Consider the following 16,770-nt stretch of genomic DNA (forward strand, 5'->3'; position numbering starts at 1 on the left):
ATAACCTTGATGTAACAAACATGGCAAATGTTGACCTCAATTTCTGGAGTATGCGTGTTTGTACCCAACAGACCCAAAAGTCATGCTATGCATGTAGAAGCCTATTGCAGTTAAAGAACTGTGTACTGACAGATGAGCATATTGACTGCTCAGTGGCAGAAGTGGGTAAGTGCAATAGCTGCCCTGTGATCATTTGGCAATTTACACACAGTGTATTGTACTCATCTATTGGCAACTATTGCACTTACCCACTTCTGGCACTGAGCAGGCAACATATCAGATCTTAGTGTAAGGATACAAATTAAATTTCATGTTCTTCTTTAGAGGTTTAAGATGCAGTTATACAACATTTCTACAATTTTGGGTCATGAATGTTTGTAGGTCATTAACTGTTTTAAAAAGCATCTATTTTAGTCTAATTCATATTGTAAGTTTAATTAAAATTGTATAATTTAAGAGTTTCTAGTCAAAGGACTGCTGTTTAGTGCTTACTAAACATAATTTATGAAATTATCTTTTGAAATGACGTACCCATGTATAAATGGAAGGATGAACATCATGGTCAGGCAGAAAAGTGCAACATTTTGGCGATGTTTGAGTTAAGGTTGGTCTGAACCCTGGAATTATTGAAACTTTCGGGCCTCATAACTTCTAAATTGTTGGTCTAATGTTTTTTGAATTTTAACCAATTTCACCAAAAATATTTGAAAATTTGGGCCAAAATCGGGCTTTTTTATGATTTTTTTGAAAAATCGGCATTTTTGACCATTTTTGGTGCAAATTTCTCAAAGTTGGTCGAAATTTAAAAAAACGGGTCCTAGATATTTTGATCTAGTTTTTAAAAATTAATAAAAAAAAAATTTTGGCCCAAGAATGTTTTTGTTTTGAAAAGAAGTGGGCCAAAACCGTTATTTTTAGATTTTGGGCCAAAATGGCATTTTGGCCCAAATTTGACCTCACAGATGAACTTATCAAGTCTTTGCCATTCTAAATATGTATACTTTTATATACTTTAGACCAACAATTTAGAAGTTATGAGGCCGAAAGTTTCCATAATTCCAGGGTTCAGACCAACCTTAACTGCATGCTGGCATGAATGTCATTGATTGAAAGATAGCCCCTGACAATTTCAGGCTACATTGTTCCAAATTTCATGCAAATTTGTGTATAGGCCCTATATAGATAAGATATTGCAGTAATTATGAGTCAATGTTGTAGCTTCTTGTGTTACGTTTTGATGGAAGTGGATGAATTTGATTCCAACTTCCTTGGAACCAGCAATCAAATTAAGCGGTTGTCCGGTATTGCCATGGACAAACTATTATTAGCTGTGGAAAAATTATGAAAAAAAAAGGTTTATAAAAGTTGTGAAACCATAATGGAACTAAACATCAAAATTTTTTGCTTTTAGGTTGCTAGCTCCTATAATCCAGGCGCATATCCTGAGCGGTGAACAGGGGTGTGATCCTCAACAAAGTGGTCCTCAACAAAGGACCACTTTTCATGTTAAAATGTTAATTTGTACCCTAGAAGTTCCAAATTGCAATGAAAAACAAACCAAGGGGTCACATTTTCCATGTAAAACTGTTCAAAATAGCAATTCCACTTTTATAGGGTATATATCCACTTTTTGGATATTAACAATTTATTTTTGCGGAAAAATGTTTTTCAAATTCAGATCAAAAGTACCCTTTAATCGTGAGGTAGCTTATGATTCTGGGTTCGAGTCCTTGTAGTGCCAACATGTTTTGCACTTGTACAATGCACTTTACCTCGCTTTCCTCATCCCACCCAGGTGTAACTGGGGAGCTGTTAGCCGAGGGGTCAATTACAATCTGAGTGCTGAGATGAGCTGTTTTACCGCTACAGTTGCACTCTTTTTGAAGTGATTCTGAATTATCTCAGTCAGTAGCAGCCAAATAAATTGTTGGAGTGTGCTGGTACCTTAAATGCATGTTTAATCACCAACATTCAAGGGATCAGTATCCAAGTAATCACAGGATCCTAGAGAGTAATACAGAACTGAAAGCTTTGCTAAATAAACATGATCCTTTTGGTAATGAAAGGAATCACATTTCCTCATAAGTCATAAAGGTTTTGGCTATAGCTGTGATTCACTTTTGAAGCTCTAGAAATAGTATGCATCTGTAAGTCCTGAATTCCCTTACCATAGGGCATGCATGTGGTAGCACTTGAACACAAAAGATGTATTTCTGAATCATTTTGTATTTTTATTTCGCACCCATCAAGTTTGCAACTAACTTTTGCGAATCACTTTGATTGGCAGTTAATCATGTAGAATGATTTGCATGTCAAGAAATAAGAGTGACAACTTGGTCAAATATAGAAACAACTTTTAATGTTCTTATGTTATAGCACAGCACAGATCCTGGAAGGTGCAAAGCACAGGCTCTTCTGGAACTCTAATATCTGTATGATGATCCAAGATATCCCATTTAGGGACCGTTCACAAACACTTGTTAGGGGGGACCTGATGCAAAAAGGGGGGCCCTGATAATTTTTGACCCTCCTAAGGGGGGGGCCCTGAAAAAATGACCACAAATTTTCCTGGAAAAATTAAGTTTATATGCTTTTCTATGGGGTTGACCCATAATTTTCATGTCAAAAAGGGGGCCCTGAAATTTTTGAGGTCTGTAAAGGGGGGGGGGGCCCAAAAACTTTCGCGATGATTTTTTTTTTGCATCAGGCCCCCCCTTACAAGTGTTTGTGAATGGTCCCTTATTAACTCGCTTTGCTCGCACAATTTGAGTGGTGTTGTGGTTTGCGACCGGTGCTACATGTAGTTCTAATAATTTAAGCTTTTGATACTATACCGTAAAAACTCGATAGTTGGCATAATGTGCTTTCTTATCATCAAGCACTTTTTAAAAACATGAAATTGTACCAAAGTCCGGCGCTTTACCAACTGAGCTAATGGGGTTGAGACACATATTTTAAGGTTTACTTGTTCGTATTTATTAACTATGTGTATCAATGATTTGCTCAAAACCATTTACACTTTTGTGGATGGGACTCTTCATGTTTGCATGTTTTAAAAAGCGCTTGATTGTAAGCACATTATGCTAACTATCAAGTTTTTACAGTAGTTGTTCTCATTGTCTATTTTTTGTTAAATGTGACTCCTCGCCACAACTGAGCCCGGATGTCGCCAGTGCCACTATTGAGATATGCTCCATCGAACTTAACAATAAACAATAGGAAACAAAGGATTTATTGACTGTTTTATTGATTTTTCACTACTTAAATGTCAAGTACTATAGACATGATATACATCATTTTAAAGCTAATTTAAAGCAGAATATTTTGGTTGAATATCTCAAAAATGATGATTGGCGACTTCCGGGCTCAGTTGTGACGAGGAGTCACAAATGAAACTTTATTTCAAATGGTTTGATTACAAGTAAATATATTGATCTAAAAAGTATGTTTAAATTTATATATTATTGCTTTGAATAAATTGAAATAAATGATATTAGAAGCTGTACTTATACAAAAATTTGGGTTTTACCAATACACACATTAGCTTCGATACATGATTTACCGACAAGTGACTCATTTCGGAATGCGATCATGAATTTTGAAGAAAAAAAAAGATTCCACAGGCTTTGTTGGGATTTGAACCAGCGATTCGGAACTTTCTTTGATTACGCGTTTAGCGCTTTACCGCTCAGCCACGGTGGGAGTTGATTGGAGGAGTGTAATGATAAATGATAAATCTCATAATGCCATCTTTAGCCTTTTGTTTACTAAAAAAAGAAGCGTTTTGTAAAGATGGATTAGCCGCTTTATGCATAAAGAGCACGAACGTTTGGGAAAGGTTTCAAACAAATAATAAAGACACTGATGTGATGATGAAATTGCGTAAGTCAGGAAATATCTGCGTCGCAATGTTTTGTTTTGGTTTTAGGAATTTGACCTTAAAATTTACGACTTCATGACATTATCATTCGAAATCAACAAAAGATATTTCAACAGTATATGGCCTCATTCTTTCTCTAGAATGTTTTGTACATGTATGTGAAATAGCTTCAACAATGGTTCGCTGCATAATGGTAAAAACAACCTTGATCTAAAAAATGGCGAGAGGTACCATATTTACCGATTCAGGCTAAATTTAAAATTGATATAAAACGTTTGATTTTTGATCGATTACAAAAATTAAATTTTGTCATATAAAGAAATTGTGTCTGGCGTGAATTGCACTACAGTTTTTTATTCTTAGGGCTCTTTAACTTCTTCAAATAATTTTTTAAATGATAGAGTGAATCCCCTGGCCCTCTATAATTACGCACAAAAGATTGAGTCCCTTAACTGTAATTTTTTAGGTTTAACTGAGTAAATAAATTACAGTGCCTATGAAAGGTTATACTTGCTTGAGATATTGAAGTCAACCTTTGCCATGTTGGTATGGATTAAGATGTGATCTTCTCCAAATTGGCAGCATATCCTGTCTTCATTGGCACTCTATTTGGGTAATCCTGGAATGGAAATGAAGCAAACTGGTTAGCTATGATTGCTTTACTTGACCCTAGATGTGTGGTTCAAGTTCATTTTTAATTACTGTTGGAACCCCAAGACTATTCCAAAGATATTGTTTCCAGTATAGTCTTCAGGGCTTTAAATTTGGCAGGAATCAGAGAATCGATTCTCACAACGATTTTTTATTTACCTTATTTTGTGAGAATCTGATTTGATTCTCCTCAAATCATATCCATTCTGTATGTGTAAAGTTACAATGATCAGTCAATACTCACTTGATTCTCACAAAATTGAGGCCCTGTTCTTGGCATGCTGCATTTATGCCTTGGTCAATTTTGGAAAGATGTAAGCAGTACGTGCATGCCATTGTTCGGTGAAAATAGCATGTTTTTATTTTGAGAAATTGAATAAGAAAAGTAAGTTAAAACTTGGAGACAAAAGAGGAGACAATTCCCATAGAGTTAACTTATATAGAGCATGAATTTAGCTGCAAGGGATAACAATACACAATTAGTGCATGTGAAGCAAAAAATGTGGCAGGAGTTGGAACAGACATTTCTCCAGACAAGAAGAAGGTCAAGCCGCCTCCAAAGTGGCCTCTAAACAGTCTAAACCTCAGACATGGACCCCAGACGTACAGACTATGGATGCTCTAGAGATGATTTTATACTTAATTAAAGAAGCAAAGAACAATATTAGAGACAAATCTTGCAAGTTTTGGGGAAAATTCTGAGATGTCTTCTGTCACCAAGTATTGAATTGAGACCTAGTCCCTATGTCTGCAAGTTTTTGTTGCCAATGGCTAGCAGTGGAATCTTTTTTTAGATTTAGACCATCCACCACAAATGGGTTGGAATGTTGGCAGAACTAGTTTTGACATATGGTCATTGAACCTTTTAATAAACAATAGAAAAGAAAGGATTTCTCAACTCATTGAATTGTTATTTCATTTGCTTATAACAATAGGGATGTGCAAAATATCATTGTAAAGTTTATTTTCATGAGAATCAGCCTTTCTGACATCTTAAATTGAAGATGCCAACTTTGCAGCCTATTTTGCGGTGAACGGTCAGATTTAGAACTGGTCAGGACTAGAAGTGGCTCAGTTTCTATGATCAAGACACCCTTGAGTAGAAGCAGCTACTCGAGTCCGCTGAGTGCAAGGGAGGGTTTGTCACCTTCAGCACGTTGGACCAGCGCTTAGTCTGGACCTGGTAAACTAGTACTGAAAATTAATTTTAGAACTGGTCTGGACTAGAACTGGCTCAGTTTCTCTGATTGTGACACCCTTGTGTAGAAGCAGCCACTTGAGCCCGCTTTTAGTGACAGAGAGGGTATGTCACCTTCAGCATGTTAGACCAGCGCTGGTCTGGACCTGGTAAACTAGTATTGAAAATTAATTTTGCAACTGTTATGCCGGTCTGTCATGTCCGTAGTGTAAACCTGTGAATTATTTATCAGCAGGAAAAATAAAAATGTGATAATATCATATTTTATGAAGTATGCATGTCATCATCATTATAATCATCATCATCACCATCACTATTTTATGTCAGGTGTCTTTGCAAGAGTGATATGTCACTGCTGTGATGAAATTTGTGACAAATTTTTATGATGTCTCCATAATAAAAATCACATTGCGGTTAATATCTGGTCTGTGCCAAGAGTTGAATTTTGTTCAACTTGGATCACAGCATTGCAAGCTTCTGATTGGCTGCTTGGAAATGCAAGGTCAGGTCACCAAGTCATAAGCTATCATGATAGAGCCCCCTTGTAATACCGATATATTGCACACGGGGTGTGAGTTCCTCATGCGATGCTGTCATTGTGTGATGCTGTGGCCCGTGCTGTGGTATTGGAGTGTGCCTTAAAAGTGATAAAATTTGGACACAAACTTCTCATATGCTATTCATCGGTAACTGTCACATAAACTTTATTCGATACATTTATTGATATAATGGAAGCATTCAATTTGTATAAGTGTAGCATTTGGTGTGTTTCTACTGAGCAAACAGTGTTTCTACTGACACAAACTTCTTATATACTATTCATCTGTAACTGTCACATAAACTTGATTCGATAAAATTATGGAAGCATTCAATTTGTGTAAGTCAAGTGTAGCATTCAGTGTATTTCTACTGAGCAAACTGTTAATGGTGAATTTGAGTTAATTTGGGGCGATGGGAGGATTATGTGGTAACAGCCCCAGTAGAAACAGATTGGATGAACGCAACACAAATGACCATACTTTAATGGCCTGGAAAAAATGTGGAAAGTGGGAAGCTCCTTCCCAGGAAATTTGGAAGTTTGGAGGGAAATTAAGGTCCTTAAACAAAGAAATACATAAGAATTTGGAGGGAAATGTGTCTTTTTAAAGGGAAATTTTGATAATCTTCCAGGGAAATTTTCGTTTTTCCAGACCCACCTTTTGGATTTCGCAGCTCGAAAAGACCCCTATATTTGACCAAAATAGAGCTACGAAAGACCCTTGATTTTGATAATTTCAGCTCTAAAAGACCCAGAGATTACTCATTCCTAATATTTCTGTTTTTTCAGGCGATTGTCAACCAAAAAGCCATGAAAGACCCTTGATTTTGACTGTTCGCAGGTCCAAAAGTCCCCATTTTACTTGTTCGAAGCCCGGTTCGCAGCTCCAAAAGACCCCTTTTACCGTTACGCCGTCAGCTCCCAAAGACCCACCACCTCAAAATTCGGGGAACATACCCACTAAAATTTTTGATGTGCCCCCCAGCCCAGTGCAAGGTACTCAGTATAAACATGCTCAATGTCCACATTAAGAATGTGGTTTGTACACTCATCCCAAGTGATTAATGACACATTCTTATTTCTTTGGCCATTCAGTACATTTCCGACCTCCTTTGACTCAGCCGGAATCCAACTTATTTTTGTCATCATCTGGAGATACAAATATTGGGCTATTCCAGTTGAAATCCATACACCCTCTGGAAGACATGACCTTATACACAGGGGGTGTTGATTTCAAATGGAGCCAGCCATTCAGGTAACCCCCATTTGAAATTCACACTCCCTGTGTGGGAGATTCGGTCATATCTTCCATAGGGGGGTGTATGGATATCAAATGGAATAGCCAAATTATAAGTCACAGTCTCTGGTGTTTCCTTTAATCTCTTAACCCAAGATTCATTTGTGAGCAAAAAGCTGGAAAAAGAGCTCTTTGCATAAAAACACTAGGGTGGACAACCTTTTTACCTCAGTGGGGCAGAAATATTTTGAAACTTGCAGGATGCATATGCTATAGGTACTGATGTTAGCATCTTTTGAAGAGGAAGACTCAATCTGTGATGAAGTCAGTGCATATAGCCCCTGAAAAGTTGTGATCTTCAGTCTTTTCCAGTTAGTTTTGCAGGGTGTTTCCTTGCATTTAAGTCAACTTTTGCAGACATTTATTGAACAAGCAGTGGTATTTCAAGCATATTGCCTGGTTTAGGGGCAATATTTGGAAGATTATGGTCAATTCAATTTTAGATCAGTGGGCTTCCACAAGGATCAATTTATGGCCCTTTAAATAAAAGAAATGGTTTGTAATTAGCAAATACTCATGATTGTTACTGGTACTTGAAATGTATGCACATATGACCAGCTTAAATATCTCTCTGACTATTATTATCATTAACTCATTCATTTTTAGCTGATGATATTGCAAGCTCTATTGTAGTAGTGAGATATGCTTGTGAGTTTTTTCCTAAAAAAAATGATGTGATTTATAATGTCCCACATTCCATGTACAAGCATAAACCCACATAGCCTCAGCTATGAAGCACAAACCCCAGACAAGCCACAGTATGCTTTCACAACCAGGATCAGCACCCTGAGTCCGTACAGGTTGCAACAGGATAATTAACAGTGAGTTCCTTGTCCAGGGGAATTTTCAAGTTGAACCCAGGCTTTTTTTGGCTCCTTGTGTGTCCAATATTTTACACTACACTACAAACTATAGGACCAGGAGCCATATTTGGGTCCAGGTGCTCATTTTAGCTCATGGCCCAGGCATACTGACTTAGTGTAAGGCTTGCGGCTTCAAAGGGCTCTAAGGTTCATTTATTTTTTATCCTGACATACAAGAAAACAATGAACAAATTGAACAACATTGACTTTGTCCTTCAACTATTGTTACAAAATGACTCTGCAGAGTTATAATTAAAAATACCCTTCATCTGTTCACAGATATGAATAATCTGCATTGATGACAAGCAATAAATGTAGGCCTAATGTTGCTTCATGTAACCGGGTAGTCATGAGCGTGGCATAGTCAGCGTCATGTGGTCAAGGCATGATTTTGCATGTAGGAAATGACTTTGGACAGGAGCAGCTGAACCAACAGGTAGAGTTTCACATCGTCCTGCAACTATAAGAATATTTTATATGTGATATAAATTTGCGAAAAGCTGCTTCATGTAAAATTAATTCTTTGTGCTGCTGAACCACGGATGAGAAAATATACAACCACCAATAAATAAGGTTCTCTAGTCCGAATATAGAAGAAGGCTCGCTAACCCTAACCTAACCCCATCCCTAACTCTAACCCTAACCCTAACACTAACCCTAACCCTAAACACTAACTCTAATCCTAACCCCAACCCTAACCCTAACCCTTATTCTATATTCGCGAACTGAATTTGGTTTTCGGACTAGCGACCCTTCGAACTAGAGAACCTTCGGACTATAGAGAAGTCATGCTTATTGTTGTGGTTACACACACAAGAACTCAGGGCAATTGATCCTGGCTGTGATGGTTTATTGTGGTTTGTATAAGGTTTGCACTTATAGCTGCAAGTCCCTGTTGGTTGTTCCTAAAATGGTGTGTTTTGGGTTGGACAACACTCAGTGAATTCCTGTAAAGTGTGCTGAGGCCATGTGTGTTTATGTAAGTGTGTTGCACACTATAAATCACTATTGTAGTAATGCAAATGGCAGCTCTTGCTTCTGTACACATCAGATGTAGCAATGCCATTACATGTCAAAGTCCCATAGACAAGTCTCATGATATAGAGAAAGTTCACTGCATATTAAGTCTGCACGAAAATGGCCTCATTTCTGTTGTTCCACATCCCTGGTTCCAATAACTTCCATACAACAATTATAGCTGCAATGAAGTCCCCCCATGGCTATGGTGTAGATTACTAAAAAAGCGCAGTGATCTATAATGCACAGGCATCACAAAGCCTATACGTTGATCAACAAGCCTCGGCACACTTTACAGGTTGTCGCTTACCACTAACAGCCCATAGCATTCCACAAGCCATTTACCAACAACTCAAGGACTTTGCTGCTTAGAAGCGTGTTCTTTGTTCAGGAGAATTCCAAGCTAACTCAATTTGTCCATGAGAGCATACTAAACCACCACCAGGGTTCGAACCCGCATCCTCTCGCACCAAAATCAAATGCCGTATCAATTGAGTGAACTTAACAGCTCAAAATGAAAGGAAAAAACATTTTGTGAATTACACATAGGCTCACAATCATTGGGTTGTACTCAATATTCAAAGGGGAAGGGAGGAGTCACTCATTAGTATTAATAGGATATAGGACTTTGCACCTCAATTTGACAGAATTAGGCTAAGTCTTTGGTAAGTTGCTTTCACATATGTCTTTCACATCAGTACATTAATACTTTTTTCCAAGAAATACAAATTTGAACTTTGCTGAATTTAATAGGGCATTCTAAGACTGTGCTCAGTTGGTTGGATCGTGATGCCTTTGAAACTCTTGAAAAGTGGCTGTGAAGGCAACCACTCGATGGTGAATGGTGCATTGTGTGTATTTCTTTAGTGTCAGCACAGATCCTGGAATTCCAGCAGATCCCAGAATTCCTGGAGATCCTGGAATTTCAAAGAAGGAGAACCAGGAATTGACCGCCATTTTGAAACGGGCATGGAGCAAAAATTGGTGGTATTCGGTTTCCCTCGGAATGCGCTTGAGGAAATCATTGTGATGCAAGCGCAACATGGATGATATGCGCATGAGAGACGCACTTGATGCTACCTGCCTGCGATACCAAGACGCTTCAGATAAGATGCTAAATTGTATGTGGCATGCAGTATAGGGAGGCCTGTTTCTCCTTCTCTAATTCTGTGGTGGTGTCAGAAAGGATCTGTCACTGGACCAGTGCTAAAGCCTGTGTTCTTCAACAAATCAGTGATTGTTCTTTAACAGCAATCTCCATGCAGTATCCTTAGCAAGTGACATACACGTAGGCAGGAAACATTGCAATAGCAGAATGGTTAAACATTTGTGCAGGTGTTGATATGAAGGCACAAAATACTGTTTAGTTAATAATTTTGCTAATATTTTGGCCAGTTGGTAATAGTTCATTCTGTACATTATTATCCAGACATTATATGTTAAAAAATTTGCTCTGTTAGAACATGTATGGCAATTAGTCAAAATGGTCTTGTTTCATGTGACACATTTCATTAACATGTATTCAACAATTATACAAAGCTTACAACTTAACCCCAAGTTGTAGAGTATGAGTTTTTGTACCCAAGGCATTCAAAAGTCAGTCAATCAATGTACAAAGGGTTATATGAACTGTGCACTGACGTCAAATGAGCATATTCTAGACCCTAATAGTGATATGTAATAAAATCCTTTTATGATGAAAATAAACTTTGAAAGTTGATTCTGTACTTTTAAATTTGTTGGTATCAAATAAGAAACACAGATGGTGATATTTTTGCAGGAAATAATTCTAACTTTTACTTTCAAGGTGTGGAAGTTTTACTGATGATGTCCTGCAAAAGAGTATCTTATTTGACATACACAAACTTTGAAAGTTTCAGCAGAGTTAGTCTGCCATGCAGTTCTAGGAAGCTGTCTACTTCAGAAGGTAGCAGTATTGTTATCGAGGGGTCAGAGCCAAAAGGCCCTAAGTACAAAAATGACATGTAATGATACAGGCGTTTTGTACTTACGGCCTTCTGGCTCTCAGATTTACATTTTTGCTAATAACAGTTTCTGTGGCTATAGCTTGATTATGGCTATTCAATCATAAGGTACCCAGTGTTCTAAGGATTATTTTGGTACCAAGCTAAATCTCATTTTGGCCAAAAATGCACTTGGGGCCTTTTGGCTCTGAGCCTCGATATATCTTAGCAAAGCTCCTAGCTGATGCTATTAGAAGCGAAAATAATGCAGAATGGGTCAAGTTTTTTTTAAAAACTTTTCTGAAAAAGTTCTGATTACCTAGCTGGGGGGTTTACACCCCCCAGCTAGGTATTGTAATCGTTCGGGTTCTTCCGCTGGCAACAAACCACTGTAATCTTCCCGTTTTCTTCCGCTGGCAACAAAGTGAAAATGCACATGTTTTTTTTTGTTACCCTTTGAGTATGAAACCCTGACTTGATGCTATGTAAGAATTATTTGACTAGTGAAGATATGGTTTGGTCTTTTTGAATCATTGTTTTTCTAAAGGAATGAATGTGTTTGTTAGTTTGTTACTGTAATTTGTTATTTAACCTAAGGCACTTAATTAGTTGAAAAGGTAATTAATGACCTGTTGTTTCTGCAAGCCCAGGGAATGTATGTGTGGGAGGATTGATGGCTAATATGATTTTGGATGCAGTTAGTTGGAATTGAAAGGTTGTTGCAGAAAACTTGGATAATAGTGACAGTAGTTTGTGTAGGAAGCAATAGTTGAAATAATGGCATATGGGCACATGAACAAAGTGAATAACTTTAGGTGATTGCAAAGCCAAAGGTTTTCTTTAAGGTTGAATGTCAATGCAGTGGAAATAAGCAGTAATGGCATATTTATATAGGTTTTTTAAATAGAAATGTGATTTTTGATATGAACCATGCAGGTGTGTTAAAGGCACTCCTTAACAGTAATTGTAGTATAAATTTATAGGTTTAATATTATGTTTACTATTAAAAGTACTAGTATTAGGCTCTGGCTTATCTTTTGATTTTGATTTTGCACCCGTATTTTACAGACTTTGGTGGTATGTTTGGAAACAGGGGATTAATGAGCCAGGCTTTAAAATGTTTAGCATTTATTTCTGTATGGTTATGTCCGACCTCTTTCTTTGTATTAATGAAAGTGTTCTCTGGCCTCTTTCTTTGTAATGAATGTGTTTTTGGCTTGATTAGTAATTCCAATGTTAGTACCGGTATATGAAACTATCAGATGTGTTTCCTTTGCAGTAGGAACTTTAATTCTTTCAGTGCCATTATCATGGCAGTTAATATCAAACTCTAGCTAGCATTTGTTTACAGGCTCTATGTTTTGCTTAAGTAAATGATTGTTGGGGATTTTCTTGTCTTCTGATGTTAGGGTTTTTTTTTTATACTTATATCTTAGAGTATGTATCTTATTTTGTTTGATTAAAAACATCTTGCATTAATATATATTTGAATTCCAGTTCCTAATTTGTGTGGTTTAAAACATTAACAATTGGTGTTCTTGTATTTTACAGGGAAATTAAACATGGTTTAAGATTATGCTTAACACAAAAAATAGCTTGCAAATGGAATAGACCTACATGAATGCGGGACATGAATTCATTTGTTTTCCCTACCTTTTTTTGTTTGTTTATGAAGTTGGGGAAAATAGTATAAAAGCCTTTAAAAGTCTAGTAATTGGTAACTGTAAAAGAAGGGCAGGAACCCTTCATGATACCTCCCGAGTCCACTGGGTATTATACTGTGCGTGCGCGGCAGCACTATTGTGGTACCACATTACATTTGATGTAGTATATATGTCATGGACTGTAACATTTGAGCTGTTTAAGGGGTCAATAGGTCAGGGTATACAAGTAATATTGTAAATAATTTTTATTGCACAACCTTATGCCCTACAACAAGTTAAAACTGCATTTCTAAAAGGTTTCAGTGTTAGATGAAAATTGGTCAGTGCATCGTGGTATGATAAAATTCCTTCTATAATCTGTGGATAAATGTTTATAATCTGTGAGTTAATGGTACCAGTACATTTTATTGTTATCATGGTTATCACCCATTTGCTGTTTTCTGTAATCATGGTGATCTTGAATGAGAAATACTAGCTAGTACTAACAAGGTAAGACTGATCATAGTTTAATTAATTTAATTCTATTTAGTGATAGTTACAGGACTATTCATGGGTATTGGAATAATTCTGGTAGACCCCAAGCACAAGTATAACCCTAACCCTAAGCAACCCCAATTATAACCCTAACCCTAATCCTCACCGTTTATAAACCTAACCCTAATCCTAACCCTAATTTAAATTTAAATTATAAGGGGCTGTCATTTTCTTTGGAAGGGGGGTCATGAATATACTGGGGAGTGGGGGTCATAGAATTTTTAGACCAATTATAGGGGGTTATAATTGTTCAACACCCAAAATAGGGGGTATAGAATTATTAAGGGCTGGTGACTCAAACTTTTCGCGCGCTGTGCATGTATTCTTGCACACAATCTTTCATTATATAATGCAGAGATTTTGCGCATACAGACGAATCCAAATACACGCATTCCTACACCTGACTAGCAGCCTTTAGTTGGGTAGCCGTCGGCTACAATGCACTCAAAATGTGAAATGATTCGCCTTGGCGGAAATTTTAAACTGCATTCCATCACCCGTTTTACACCTTCCGCGAAAACACAGGCAGACAAAAGAATAACACAATAGAGTGCCCTTCGACAAAACACACAGCATGGTCGATTCGCTGTTGAAGTGACATAATAATCGGATTAATACACGCGGTATCTATGCATTGATGTACTTGCGAACAAAAGGGCTATATGTATGAATAGATGCGACGGGATTACTCTGGAATTATCTCCATTATATATATTATTAGCTATTATTCTATTAACCCTCCTCGTCCTTGCATCTTCTATAGGTGTTAGGCGGCTTTTATTTGCACAATTGACGCTCAAAGCACCAGGTTGGTGCTAGCGGCTACCCAAAGATGTCCGACCAAATCCTGACCATGACTTGGCTACTTGGATTCGTCTATAGCGCGCCTTCTTTACACACACAATTAAATTTTAACGCACTCCACACACTTTCTTTGCTCTAAAAGTTTTGATGCGCTCCTCGCCTTTGTTCCGGCAATGAATAATTTGTCTTGAGTCTGTGTAGGTGGAAGTGGGTGGGGGGGGGGGGGTCATAAAAAATTTCGACCCAACATAGGGGGGTCTAAAAAATTGTGCCCGCAATAGGAGGGTCATAAAATTTTTACTCCGGTCACCGACCCCGACGAAGAAAATGACATCCCCTAACCAAACCCTAAAACACAGGGTGCACAGGGTAAACCAGAATTATACCTGGGTAATAATAATAATTTCTATTCATGTTTTAGTCCAAGACACAATATGTTTATCAGCACCGTTCAACATCTTTATTAACCACTCCCGTTTACTAACTGCTCCTGTTTACTCTACTAGTGCACCTGCAGCTGTGAGAGCCCTGATGCTGTGAGAGCACTGGCATGATAGCGATACTGTTTGATGACATAAGACCTCGGTGTAATTTTTTTCATGCTCCCCTCATACGAAGGTTTCCACCTATCAAGTTTAAGCCCAATAGGGCAAAGTTTAAATTTAGCCCCTACATGACCTTTGACCTCAATTTTGTTTTATGCATATATTCCCCTCGTATCAAGGATTCCACCCACCAAGTTTGAGGCCGATAGGACAAAGTTTGAAATCCATGACCTTTGACCTTTGACCTCGGATGACCTCCATATAATGTTTTTCATGCTCCCCTCATACGAAGGTTTCGACCCACCAAGTTTGAGCCCGATCTGACCAAGTTTGAAATTTGACCCTCCGTAATGACCTTTGACCTCAGTCGACCTCGATTTTATTTTGGGCATATATTCCCTCATATCAAGGATCCCACCCACCAAGTTTGGGCCCGATTGGACAAAGTTTGAAATTTTGACCTTTGACCTTGACCTCCGATGACCTTGAAACTACCTGGTAAACAGCGCCCGCCCGGTACCCATCTATGTGTGCAATATCGGACGACGATGCGTCGAAGTCGGCGGAACGCATAGCTGGACAGACACACACACAGACAGACACACACACAGACAGACAACGGCTATTAGTGCACCTGCAGCTGTAATGGCCATGTAGCTATTAGGGCACCATCTGCATGAGAGACACACTTTTTGACCCCAGCTGACCTTTGAACTGGGATGACCTCGATGTAATTTTTCATGCTCGATCATATCAAGTCTAAGCACAATAGGGCAAAATTTAAATTTAGCCCCTAGATGACCTTTGACCTCGGCTGACCTCAATTTTGTTTCGCACATATATTCCCCTTATATCAAGGATTCCACCCACCAAGTTTGAGCCCGATAGGACAAAGTTTGAAATCCATGACCTTTGACCTCGGATGACCTCCATATAATGTTTTTCATGCTTCTCTCATACGAAGGATTCCATCCACCAAGTTTGAGCCAGATCGGACAAAGTTTGCAATTTGACCCCTCCGTAATGACCTTTGACCTCGGTTGACCTCGATTTTATTTTGGGCATATATTCCCCTCGTATCAAGGATCCCACCCACCAAATTTGAGCCTGATCGGACAAAGTTTGAAATTTGACCCCTCCGTAATGACCTTTGACCTCGGTTGACCTCGATTTTATTTTGGGCATATATTCCCCTCGTATCAAGGACCCCACCTGCCAAGTTTGGGCCCGATCGGACAAAGTTTGAAATTTTGACCTTTGATCCATGCGGGGCATTTTTCCCCTATGACCTTTGACCTTGACCTCCGATGACCTTCAAAACCACCCGGTAAACAGCGCACGCCCGATACCCATCTATGTGTGAAATATCGAACGATGCGTCGAAGCTGCCCGGAACGCATAGCCGGACAGACACACACACACACACACAGACAGACAACGGCTATTATTTTAGTAGTATAGATAGATAGCTCCCGCTAGTTTTGAATAAAATAAACACACTATCTGTGGTCATCTTGTGACTCCTACATTTTGGTCATCAAAAGTATTATGCCCCCCCCGTATTTTTCTTTCCTAAAATTTATGACCCCTGTATATTTGGGATCCTCCTTCCAAAGAAAATAATAGCCCCCTAAGGGGTATTTATGGGGCTCAAACTCAGTGACAACAAACCTCACAACCAGGGGGACATTTTGCAGGGGTCATGTCAAATCTTAGAATTGCTGCATTTTCTGGCAATATGTAGGGGGTACGGAGCTCAAACTCAGTGACAATAAACTTGATGAGAAGAGTAACATTTTGGAATATTTTGCATGG

Source organism: Amphiura filiformis, chromosome 3, assembly GCF_039555335.1.
Source record: "Amphiura filiformis chromosome 3, Afil_fr2py, whole genome shotgun sequence".
Taxonomy (NCBI): Eukaryota; Metazoa; Echinodermata; class Ophiuroidea; order Amphilepidida; family Amphiuridae; genus Amphiura; species Amphiura filiformis.